The following is a 12,523-nucleotide window of genomic DNA, read 5'->3' on the forward strand; positions in this document are numbered from 1 at the left end:
TATAATAGTACATCCTGCTCCTGTTTCCATATTTGAGTACTCTCAAAGTAATAAAATGTAAAATATTGTTAAACCAAAAATTAAAATGACCTATTCAATTCACATCAATATTTAAGGAGCTTTGTAATTGTTAAGGCCTTATCAGGTGTTTAACAGCGTCTTGCTTCTATTTGGAATATGCTGAAAAATTAACAATATTATAGTGTAAAATAATTACTTTCTTCTAAAGACTATCAGAGTTTCTCAGGAGGACAGCCTGGTCTCACATTTTTTTCCTGTTCCGGTCTGTGCTGATCTCTGCCGTAAACTTATGTACATACATAAATAGCAATACAGCACACTTTAAAACACCATTGCATTTGGGTAACCATCAGCCCTCGCTTTGCTTTGGACGATGGCATAAAGCTTCTTGGGGAGGTATCTGCTCCACGCAGGAGACGGAGGCCCCTAAAGCACGGAGAGCTGGTGTAAGGCCAGTTGACTACAAGGGCTGAAAGATCAACGTGGAAATACCGTCTAGACCACAGGACGTCTACGTGGAGTAACCAGGCAACCCCAGAGCAGCAGCAGCTGCGGCTCGTAAGTGGCTTTATGGTCTGTTCTTCTTGCTGCTCGGTGATCTACGTCTCGAAAAGCGAAGCGTCACTCCTGTTTAGCACGGGCAGGTAGCCTGAGCCACAGCGTGGAAGCTTGGCAGACTTATTTCTTATGACGCGTTTTCTGCCAAATGCTGCGTCTGAATACGTTTGGTGACAAAGGGTCTTCTACGCTTTTCGTGACCATTTTGTCATTCCTTTTTATTTCTCAACAAAACGTTCTGAGAAAGTCAAAGTACTTTCTTTTGATATTCTCTAAGGAACATGTTGTTTCTTGAAAGAAGATGTTATCTTTTTTTAATCCCAAGCAACTTCTTTTTTTTCACGCCTTGATCCATTCATTTAAAAAAATAAGGAGGAGCTGGAGAGACAGGAAACTTAAAATAGAAATAAACCTTTTTGACGTCATCCGGAATGAACTATTTTTGCCTTAAGCTGAGATTATTTTTTGCCCCAACAACTCTGCTCTTTGCATTAGATACACTATATCCAGGCAGGCGGGATGTACTCGGTCGCAGAGGAGGAGAGGCAACGTGAATTTTGTATGTGTTTCACTGCTCAGGTTGATGGTTGAGTCTGGCTTTCCACTGCATAGCACTGAAGATCCTGGGTTTGGCCCTCGCAAATACAGTGTCCAGAGGGTGTGGATCTCAGGAGATCATCTTAGAAGGTGGATCTGGATTTAAGATGTAAAGTATCTCAGGAAAGTAGTAGAAATTTTAGGGCTTGATCAAATAAATAGTAATGAAAAATAAAAGTATATAAAGTAAGGAAATATTTAAAAGGATAATTTGGACCTTTTGCCTTTTATTTTTATTTCAGAAATGAAGAAAACTTGGCAAAGTGAAGAAGGAAATTGTGCAAATTTATATGAATTTTTTTTTTTTTTCACTGCCTCTTTTTAACCTGTGAAACTCACTGCTTCTGGACACTATTACTGAGGTACTGAATTTGACCGGAGAGGATTCCACTGAGGTGAATGTCTGTAGCTGCACTAGCTGGGATAAACTAAAATATTAAAGATCTGAGCCTTTCCGCTTCAAGATATTAACTAATCTTAAGTGCCTTAGTTTTGGAAGAAACATCCTCTATGGGAACATTACTGTGTGACTGTTTATGAGGATTTGAAGCACCTGTTGTTGGTACCTGTCAGAGACAAGATGTGGACATACCAGACCTATTGCCTGATTCAGTCCAGCAATTAATTTCCTCTGTAGGAATTATTATCCAGTGAAACGCAGCGCAGCGAAGTCCTGCCACTTTTCTTTTGTCTTAGATGTCGCTTTTTTTCTTCTGGGAGAAAAGTAATAATTGCAACTGGAGAACTTGAATTACAAATGCAGGTACCATTCCTGTAAGTGAATGGACTTATTCAAGTTATTCTTTAAGTAGTCTAAGAACTACTCAAACATATAGAATCTCCATAATTTAGAAATTAATTACAGGGCATAGGTGCTCTGAGATGCAAAAGGAGTCCTGAGCGTTTGCATGGATGCATTGTGCTGTGAGGGAAGTGCAGCTGACCCTTCTCCTTGTCCTTGCATGTGATGATGTTTACATGAGTTACTCAAATTTGTTTCAAATTTTCTTTTTGTGCTTATTTGTGGATTGTCACACAGTCAGTATCAGTAATATATTTACTCTTATTTAGCTAGATATATCCGTGTCTAGTTCAAGGTGCTTTGTTCCTGTTGGCAAAGGCAGAAGCATTGTAATTCCCGTTCATGTGAATAAACCCAAAACACAACTCAGGGGCTGATATAATTAGAACACATTTATGCTTGTTTTCCAGCCTTGGTCTGCTGAACAGCAATTACTTTGAAAGATAGGTCCTATGTCTGATTTTTTTTATATTTTATTTTTACATTTCTTTTCCAGTGCTCCTTTTATTCGGCCATGGGCTTGCAGCAGAAGGATGGAAGGAGCTGAGAGGTACATAGCTCTTTGCGTATTTCTCAGTGAAACAAAAAAGAATACAATGGACTTCATACAATAATCTTCAAGTATACAAAGATAGCTGCAAAGAGTAAGAGCCTTGAATGGAAAAAATTCTTTATGAAAGAAGACTAGAAATAATGGGCATATATTTCACCAAGGAAAATCAAGATTGGATATTAGAAAAACTCATATTTAGTACAAAATAACACTTCTCGAGGAAGACATGGGCTTCTGTCACTGAAATTCTTTAAAACAGGTTAGACTATCTGGTTGGGAAATGCTTACGAGACTTGATCCTGCTCGGTGCAGAGCAATGCACAAGATGGCCTCTCAGGGTCTCCTCCAGCCCTCATTAGTTGATGGACACCTTCGTTGCATTGTGTTTCAACCATATACGCACAATACTCTTAAAAGGTAGTTTTACATTTTAAGAAGTGTAAGTATATGCCACCAAGATACCGTTGCTCCTGTGGAAATGCCAGCCCCTACCAAATGCTGTCAAACAGCAGAGCTTGCAGTGGAGCAGGAGATGACTCTTAGCTAATTATAACAGCGATGACTACAGGGTTCACACACAAACAAGCGTACCGCATGCCATCTGCTTCATTGATGAAGGTATAAATGTTTCACGCTGGGACAGAGCTTTCATCTGAGGATCTCAAAGTATTTTACAAAGTGGAAATAGAAAGTGACATTATCCTAATTGCACAGTTAGATGAGCCGGATTACCACCTTTCTTAATTTTATACCCATATTGTAGCATGGCATCTTCCTGAGGAGATGTTCCTTGCTTAGGGCTTGTCCATGCACAAAGGTTATTTTGCTTGACCCTTCTGGGGATACTTGGAGGCGAAATTGTTCTGTTGTACCATAGGCCACATACATGTGTGTGTGTGTATAAGCACATATTTATTTTACTAGCGGAAATTCTTTACGTAGTGGATGTGATGTAGCTTTGCTGTTGTGAGATCTTCTTTATAGAAGAACATGCGCATCCAGTATAGCTGGTTTTGTACGTCTGCACCACTAGTAATGCCACTGAACTGACATATTTACATTGATGCAGGTTAGTTTATGCCCTCAAGAATGAGTTTTACTCTCAGCCAATAATACCTGGAGGTAATTATGTGAATAGTTCTGCGTAAAGCACCACCATTACCTAACTAGTGTATTTTCACTCATTTTACAATGAAGCAAATGACTGATGATGCTAGGAAGGGAGAAACAGGCTTTCTGCTTTGCAGCATGATTTCTGCCAACACAGATGTAGTATACTTGGGATTAGACACCTATGCACCTTGTCCTCGCCCCAAATACTTATAGAAATAATTTCTTAGCCAATTCACTGTATGTTTAGGACCCTAATGTGGAGAGAAGTTACCATTTTACTGGGCACCGAGTAAACATGTAGCAGAGACGTCACGACTGAACGTGTGTCAGCGATGAACTCATATCCACTCCAGTTCCTTTTCAATATCTGTCTAAGCCAGTGCATGTAAGGTATCAGAGTCCTGCATGGAGGCCGCATAAATCCGTATTTGGACCCTAATAACATCCTCCAAAACTTCCTTTCAGCAAGTCATTTCTCTTCCTGCTCTCATTTTTTAAATCCACTCTGCAGGTGAGATAAGAGGATTCTTTTTGCCCTTAAATTATGGCAGTTACAAGTAATCTTTGCCGTCTCTGTACATATGGGGCTTTTTGTTGTTTTTTTGTCTTTATTTTTTTTCCCCAAGGAAAGCAAGTATTTTGTGTTCATGGAAAAACAGGAGATTAGCTCCACCAGAACATGAAGTACGAGTTAACCTGAGGCGAACGCAGCTGAACAGTAGCAATACAAACTTCCCCTCGGCTCTGATGCCAAATGTCTCCAATGATAAACCCTCCGGGGCCATTAAACGGAAACCAAGTTTCCTTTTTTTATTAAAACCAGTAAATATAGCTGAACATCTGATAGTAAATAGTTTCCCCCCACCCCTCTGCAGATAAAGGAAGGTTTTGAAGGGCAGCAGGTACTTGCTCTAAGAAGAAACAATTTCAAGATGGTTTGAGGCAGCAGCTGCACTTGTGATCAGACAGGTCAGTGACATTAATATTGTTTCAATGCATATTTAAAGACTCTCTGACCTACATACAAATATTTTCAGGATGTGCACATTCTTATTCTAGCCAGCATCTTTTATGTGACTGGAGTGGCCCACACCTTTCTCTGCAGACACAGGTGCTACCTCCCCTGTTTGTGACTATGGAGAGGATTTGGAAGATGCTTGGACAAATTATTTTGTGGTGGATTTTAAGCGGGAAACACCAGTTCAATTGTCTTGAAGCCAGGCACAAGCTGGAGTTAGGGTCACCAAATACAAGAATCTGTATTAAAAAAGAGAATATCTTAGAAGAGAGATGCCATTCAGAGAAAGGCAATAATGGTGGCAGTGTGTACTCTTCTTTGTTTTGGCAGTGCAGGCAGAGACACTTGGGGACACAGCAGAGAGACGGTCAAATTGCATCTGCCTGGTTTAGATCAGAGGCTATAGGGGAGTCTGGGAGAAGCGTCCCTGTTGCAGCTGTTCTGCTTGTATGGATGCCAGACAAATATGAGCAGTAATTAGACTGTTCACTAGGACACCTTTGTTATAGCCTATGCTCTGCATTGAACAGAGACAAGCTGCTGAGACATCTCCAGCAAGTGTCAATTACTAAGCTACGTGGGCAGGGCCATACAGCCGTTTTCTCAGGCAATCTGTGTCGCTCAAGTCTTTGTCTTATTAAACAGGCAGGAGAACTGTTGTGACTTGCTGAAAATTTTGAAAAGAATGGAAGATTTCCAATTCAAGAGGCTTGTTTTTTCCTTCCTCAGGGGAGTGGTATCTTTAACTGTGGTGGGAGGATTTGGGTTTGTCTGGAGCTTGTAGGGCGGCAGGGGTGGGTAAAGGGGCCTGTCTATCTCTGGGGCTAAGTGGCAGTGCCAGTAACCCTATAATGACCATCCTTCTTCAGGTTTTTGGGGTTGTGTGGGAGGGATGTATGTGCTTGTTCAGACGAAATGGGAACTTCTCTTTGAAGTTTGTCTCTGAACTATGTCAGTGTCAGTGTTTTTCCAGGGACTGCGAAAGAGTTGTCCTTTGCTTTATGACAGAGCTGAGAAGGAGAATGGGTGGTCACAGAATCACTTATTCAGAAGAAAACTGGAGAGACAAGGATGGGAGAACTTGAAGAATGATGAAGGTAAGATGAAAAACATCTTCAAGGGTATGCAGTAACAGCTTAAGGAAAGACAAGCAGTTTCTTTCTTTTAGTTGTTTGACCCCAAGGAAAATTTTACTTATTGTTTATATGTAGGGCTGTTGATAGAGACAAGGCTGGAAATGAGAAGACTCTCCTCCCTAGAAAGAAAGGAAACAATCATTGCAGTCATTCACACTTCAAGCAAAGCAGGAGTTGTGCTTCTGATGCCCACTGAAGGGAAGTTGGCAGTCGTAAGCACAGGAGGAATGCATTCCCCTATTGCTCTGGAGCAGGTCACGAGATTGCATTGCAAAATAGCCAGGAAAATGCTAATTTTAAAGTATATGCTGTGTTGTGGGAAGAGCAAGTGGGAAATAACAACACGTGAGCAGCATCGATCAAACATCAGCATGTGCTTTGATTACCAAGGGCTCAGGCAGATCTCTTTACTGCTTAGGGAAGTTCCTCTGCCTCCCCAAGAATCACCTGAGAGGCTTTCCTGTTAGGCAAAAATAATACTGTAGGAACTTGTGAAGTGTTCATTAAGTACAGTAAATGCAGGAACTTTGTAAGCGACTGGGTGTCACTTTGATGGATAGACTACAGTAGGTTATACTCAATAAATCCTCATGATCTCTATGTGCATTGTCATTCAAAATGAATTATTATTCCTAGCTAAAGAGCTACTGAAAGTCTAAAAGGTCTGCGTGTTGTGCACTGTCATGTCCTGGGTTACCAGACCATGTAACTGATGCCACGTAAGCCAGTGTGGAGATGGGGAATTAGCAAGCTTATTGGACCTTCACAGGCACGGAGCTGGGCCAGATGCACTGGAAGTGCTTGCCCTGTACATGGGGTCCAGAGAGAGCTGGATCGCTGTGAGTGGTATCTGACCCCTAGGACTTCCTAAGGACTCCTCAAACATTAGTTTCTAGACCAATGTACACTCATTTTAACGTGCAAAGAGAAGAGGGAGAAATAGAGAGAAACGACACTTTTTTTTAAAAAATGAAGGATTGAAAATGCTATGGGATTAAAGCAGAGCCCAGTTCAAATTTTTAAATTCACTTGGCTTTCACCATATTAAAGCTTAGGCACAGTTACAAAGGACTTTGAAGAACTGGGGGATTCTTCAGTAGTTGTGAAAAGGTAGGAGAATATCAAGGCAAACATGCTGTCTGCATTCATTTCTAAGTGGATCTGAACTTCTATAGCTTGCTGATGTCTGAGAACAAAGCTAACTTTTTTCAGCTTTTGACCAAGATATTGGGAGTCATGTATGATCTCATTTAAACTTTGTCATTAGATTTCATACCTCATCTGTGCCCGTGGGTATGACTAGGATACAAATGGGCTTACTCATTTTCTAATTGCTTTCATTGGACTATGGGTGGAAAACAAGCAGGACAGACGTGGGTGCAATATTCCAGGACCAGAAAGAGATGTTTGATCGTGTCACTGTATAATATCACAGCATATAAAAGCATACAGTATTGAAAAAATCTAGCCACCTAATTTCCTGGAATCAGTACTAATTAAAAAGCAAATTGGAGTGGGGAGCAGCTGAAGAATATCCAACTATTTCTACAATCATAACCGCTTGCAGTAAAGGACAGCTGAATAAATGTTGTGTTTGAATTGGCAAACATTTATTGTACAGCTTCAAGGCTGCTGAGAAAAAGAGATTCAATTTTTTTTTTTTAAACAAAGATGTATTTGTTATTCTTCCTGCTATTTAGTACGCAATAGCCTTCATAGTTACAATACAATAATAAGGCTGCTGGATCAGGTCCAAAATAAACCTACAATGACCGGGTGCTATAACTTGAATATCTGAGTGTGACATTTTAGTTCACTGAATTGCCCTCCTTGCTCCATTTTCCAATGTCTATAGGCAGTGGCCCTGCAAAGTGCCCACATTTAGATTGGCATCAGCAGAAAGTGGGGAAGCAGGGCTCTCGATCGAGGGGAGGCTGGGTTCCTGTCTCCAATGCCGTGTGTGCTGCAAGAGGTTTGGCAAGGAGCGGAGTGGGAGCCCTGAGTTAGAAGCAACGTGCAGATATTGTGGAACTATTGTAGGTACTACTCTGAAACCTGTGCTTTTCTGGCATCGCCACGTGCTTTGGTTGATGCTAAAACTGTGTGGAGAAATATTACCCACCTCTTAATATTTGTCTCTGCTGGGGTGAACAGTGATGGAGAGTGTATGCTACAATAGCTATTTAACCTGGATCTTTGACTATGGCTCTGCAGAACTGATTATGTTGTCTTCCTTAATCTGCTTCACATTATTTTTCAGATTGTGACTGTGAAAAAGCTAGCAGTTTGCTGGAGTCAATTTTCGAGAAAAGCCAGTGACAGAGTAAGAATTTCTGCCAATCTTCTTAACTTGCACTGAAAGCCTACAGTTTCTCAGGTGGCAAGAGCATGATATTGAGGAAGAAATGGCAGCCATCAAAGCATGCTCTTAAGACAAATATTCTGCTTGCTTTTGTGACTCCTTGTTTCACACAGAAATGTCCAGATTTAGGAGGAATGACTTGGGCATAGTCCTATACTTTACACTGTCGATTTAAACCCCCTTCTCCCTTGATCGCTTGTCCCAGCCACTGATTTTGTGAAAAATATTTTTCTTTTGGTGGGTGTCTTGGCACGGTTCTTTATCTGGTACTGCTGCTTGTTGCTCCGTATTGCTGAAGAGGTGGAGAAATGAAATGACTGGTCATTGTGTTTGGGCTCCTTCCTGAAGAACCGCCTTCCGTCTGGCTTTAACATGCAGACAGAAGAAATTGGAGGAGGAACCTGTGACCCTGCACTTTTGGTAGCTTTGCCCAAAAAGGGGATGAGGGAGGTCTCTAGATTTCTTTCCTGAAAAACTCTTCTACTCATAGCCCTCCTGAGAAGAAAGAACAGAAAGGTGCTGGTCCTACAACCATGGAATGCTTGTCCCAGGAAAAGCAAGCTTCCTGTAGTTTCAAAAGTACTTTCTCATCCTCTTGCCTTACTAGGCGTTTGTGTAAGGTGTACTGTGAACTGTAAGCAAAATGTAGTGCTTCTGTGCCCTTAAACATGTCCTATGGGTACTTGTTACATGATTGGTATGCAGTACGTGTGGAGGATCAGAAAAAAGGGGCATGTGTGTGAGAAGTAACAGTTCTTCAGTAGGATGTGACAGCGTGGGGTCAGGTTTTGCCTTCCTTTACAGACAAATCTTTACTGAATTTGTACGGGCTGACAAGCATTGCTGGTGCTGGGAATTGGCCTTGACTAGCTGTGAGGCTGCAATGACTCCCGTGGCGCAGTGATTTAGCCCTCTAGTAGCAGCACACGGCAGCAGGGGTCTGTGCTATGAGGGTTCTTGCATAGTGGACTTGCTGGTCTTGGAAAAGCTTGCTCAATAACTCAGGACTTGCTTCTCAAGTTACTACAGCTTCTGCAAGAACTTGTCTGCAGTGTGCACAAGCTCCATGCTCAAAACATAAAAAATTGGGTGCCATTTTACTGGATTCCAGTTGTTTTTGATGCTGTGGAAATTAGATGCCTAGAAATAAATAAACTGGCTGTTAATGCTGTTTTTTCTTTGGTTTTAATGGCTTGTACTAATTAACCAGGTCCTGTCTAGTCCTACTTGAGTGGGAGTGACATGGGCGCAAAGATCACAGGATGGCATTTACATTACTCTGTTTCATTTAACAGAAAAAGATTCTGTTTAGCAAGAGACGCTTCTGAGGAAAACAATGCCAGAGGAAACAAAAGTATTTCTGTGCTTGCTGAGAACAGGGCTTCAATTCAGTAGTCTAATTAAGATGGTTATCTGCTGGTAAACAAACACAGCTGACTTCTGTACAGTGGACAGGGGAACTTAAGGAGAAAATATATCGATTGAGTCTGGAAGAAGAGCTACGGCTCAACAATGCACCAGATAAACACATATGCTTTCTCTGTCTCTTTCTTTCACATTGAGCAGATCTGATTGTGTTGGGGAGAAACTTTTTTTCCCTCATTTGTGGTTTTCTCTCTTTTTTTTTTTTTTTTTCCTATCAGGCTTCTCTGTGAAAGACTTTGCAGCAATGGATTGGCAACGTGGGTCAGCCAATTCAGCTCTTCAGTGAATCACTTTGTTTAATTCCTTATTCTTTGATTCTGTCAGCTCTGAAAATACACTGTTGGTGCTGCCTTGGTTGAAATTTGTCTGCAGATCCCTGCTGTATGAGTCAAGGCTTGTGCAGATGGTGGCAGTGCTGATCAAAATGACACTAAAGAGTTGTTTTCTCTTTTCTAAAGCCAAGAAAGAGCATTTTAAACAAGAAGCGGGCAGCTATTATGATTTGGTGGCTTTTATTGCTGCTCTGCAAAAAGGTATAAAAGCCCTTTGGCAGCCTCTTCCACTTGTCTAATTTGAAAAATATGAGTAAAACCTCCCGAAAAACTGGTGGGTAGGACTGTTGCCTTGCTTCAAAATCTCTTAGAAATCATAACTTTATGAAGGGACAGATGTTTTTTGGTGTGAAGCCCTATTTGGACCAAAGACACTCGGGAGCGTGAGGACCGAGGAGGCTTCACTGAGCGCTGCCGGAGTCCAAACGAGCAGTGCCCGGGCAACCCTGAGGAAAGCCTGGACATGGATGTTGCAGAGGGCATCTACGGAAATCAGCTTTGTGCTGTGCACCGGGAAACTGTCCCTGGTGGGGACAAGTATGTTGTCTGTTCTTTTGTAAATGATCAAAGCATCCCACCTATCTCTTTCTCATGTTTGGAATAAACTGTAGATGTATCTTCATCGTTCATGTAGAGGTATCCAAGGTAGCTCTAAACAAGGTGAGGTAGGCTACAAAGAAACAGGGCAATAGGGTAAAAAGCAATAAACCTTTGTTTTTCAGGTCTGACTCTACCTGTAATTTGTGTTATTGACTTGTAAGTTATGGAACAAGTCATCTGGGAAGCTGCAGGGAACACCTCTGGTCTGTGAACACAGGTAAGACAGGGAATTAGATTTTGCTCAAGTCCTGAAGGGGGTAACATCAACGACCTCTACTTTCTACTGCTCTGGTTTCTGTAAGTTTCTCGCAGTTGATACACCAAATGTGAAGCTGATTCAATGAGATGTGTTGGACAAAGCTGAATGGCATTTCTGTGTGAGAGAGAGTCTCAATGGTTTGGCCCAAACATCCAGCCAAGGTGTGGGGAATGCCATGTTGTTTAACTGACAACTCGCAGGCTATAAATAATAGGTAGTCAAGGAGGTAGCTGAAGTGACTAGCCCACAGAGAGAATCCATATGTTGAAATATGTTTGCATTAATTTTTTGCCAAAGAGCCTTGAATAATGAGCAGATTAGTAAAAATCAAAGTCCTTTGTGGATAATTTATGAACAGGAACAAAACGAGGTAAGTGGAATTCAATCAATGCCTAATATTTTAGAGCTTTTTTAAAAAAAGGTAATTTAAATGAATTCAGTTCATTGGGCAGAGTGGACACAGTCAAAGAGACCAGATGGTTAAGGAAATGCTATGCAATAGCTGGACAAAGGGATATAGTTGTTGTACGTAAAGCGCTCTTTGATTATGCCTTTTTGTGTATATGGTATCACTTTTCTGCAGAGGCTTTTGGACAACATCCAGCAAGCATACAGGAATGCCACGGGGACAAGCACTGTCCATAATTTGGTCTAGAGTGGCAGATCAGACTCTATGAGCAAGAGATACAGCCGTAAACTTGATCACATCCGGCAGAGAAACCTGAAGCGCCAAAAGTTTAAAGACAGATGTTTAAAACCCGGGCTGAGAATTGGCAGTGGGGAGGGAATACAGGACTGCCAGCTAAAAAGGGCTTAAAAGATGTGATTTTGGGAACACTTGTTAAATATGTGTTTTTCCCCAAAGCAGCCATCCCGGTGGATTGTAGAAAGGCAACTTGTGAAATTGTATCCCTTGGTCCGTAGAAGAGGAGAGGAATTACTGTTCTGAGTTTCTTCCAGAGCCGCCTCTAGCAGCTTTTTCTCCTCCCTGCTGCTTCAGCTCCGGCTGCACATGCCTCCAGTCCACGTGCCAAGCGACCTGCCAGCCTCACGTTGACTCTCCCTCTGCTTGTCATGAGCGCTGACCCCTAGCACTTGCATTAAAAAAGCTTGTCCTGCAGCTAAGATCATTAGGTTGCTTTAAGCATGAAGTGGCCAAAAACCATTGCAGAGCACGGGGTGATTGGTAAGCGTGTTACAGACGCAGGGAATGTCTACTCCGAGTTTCTAAGGGCCAGCAGTTTTTAAAAGGCTTACAAACCAGCTCTTGTTAAGGACTCTTTCAGCATTTTCTCAGCAGAGATGGAGTCGTCTCTAAAGTACTGCAATCTACTACGTGAACGCAATGAGCAATTTGCTAATGCTACTTGAAAAACTTGTGTGAATCTCTTCCTTTGCTTTCTAGGCTTTGCCATGCAGAGCTTTTGTGTTCAAGTTTCTTCTCTTCTTGCTCCACTGCTTGACAGTCTGAGTTCTCCTTCCCAAAGCAAGCTGCTTCATATACGAGACCTTCTGCCGGACTGTGCTGGGCATGGCATGGATGTCAGGTAGGCCCTTTGTGCAGGTGGTGCAACGTTGCTTTCGGATCAAGCATGCAGTGTTTCTTGCAAACAATATCTTCAGGCATTTTAGTGTTTTGGTGGTTGATAGCCATGTCAAATTGACCTGAACATCTCCTAACCCTTTTTCTTTTTCCATCAAATGGCAACCGTTCAGTGCTTCAGGCCTTGAAACCTCCTCCTTCGCT

The sequence above is a fragment of the Grus americana genome, chromosome 1 (assembly GCF_028858705.1).
Source record: "Grus americana isolate bGruAme1 chromosome 1, bGruAme1.mat, whole genome shotgun sequence".
NCBI classification, from domain to species: Eukaryota; Metazoa; Chordata; class Aves; order Gruiformes; family Gruidae; genus Grus; species Grus americana.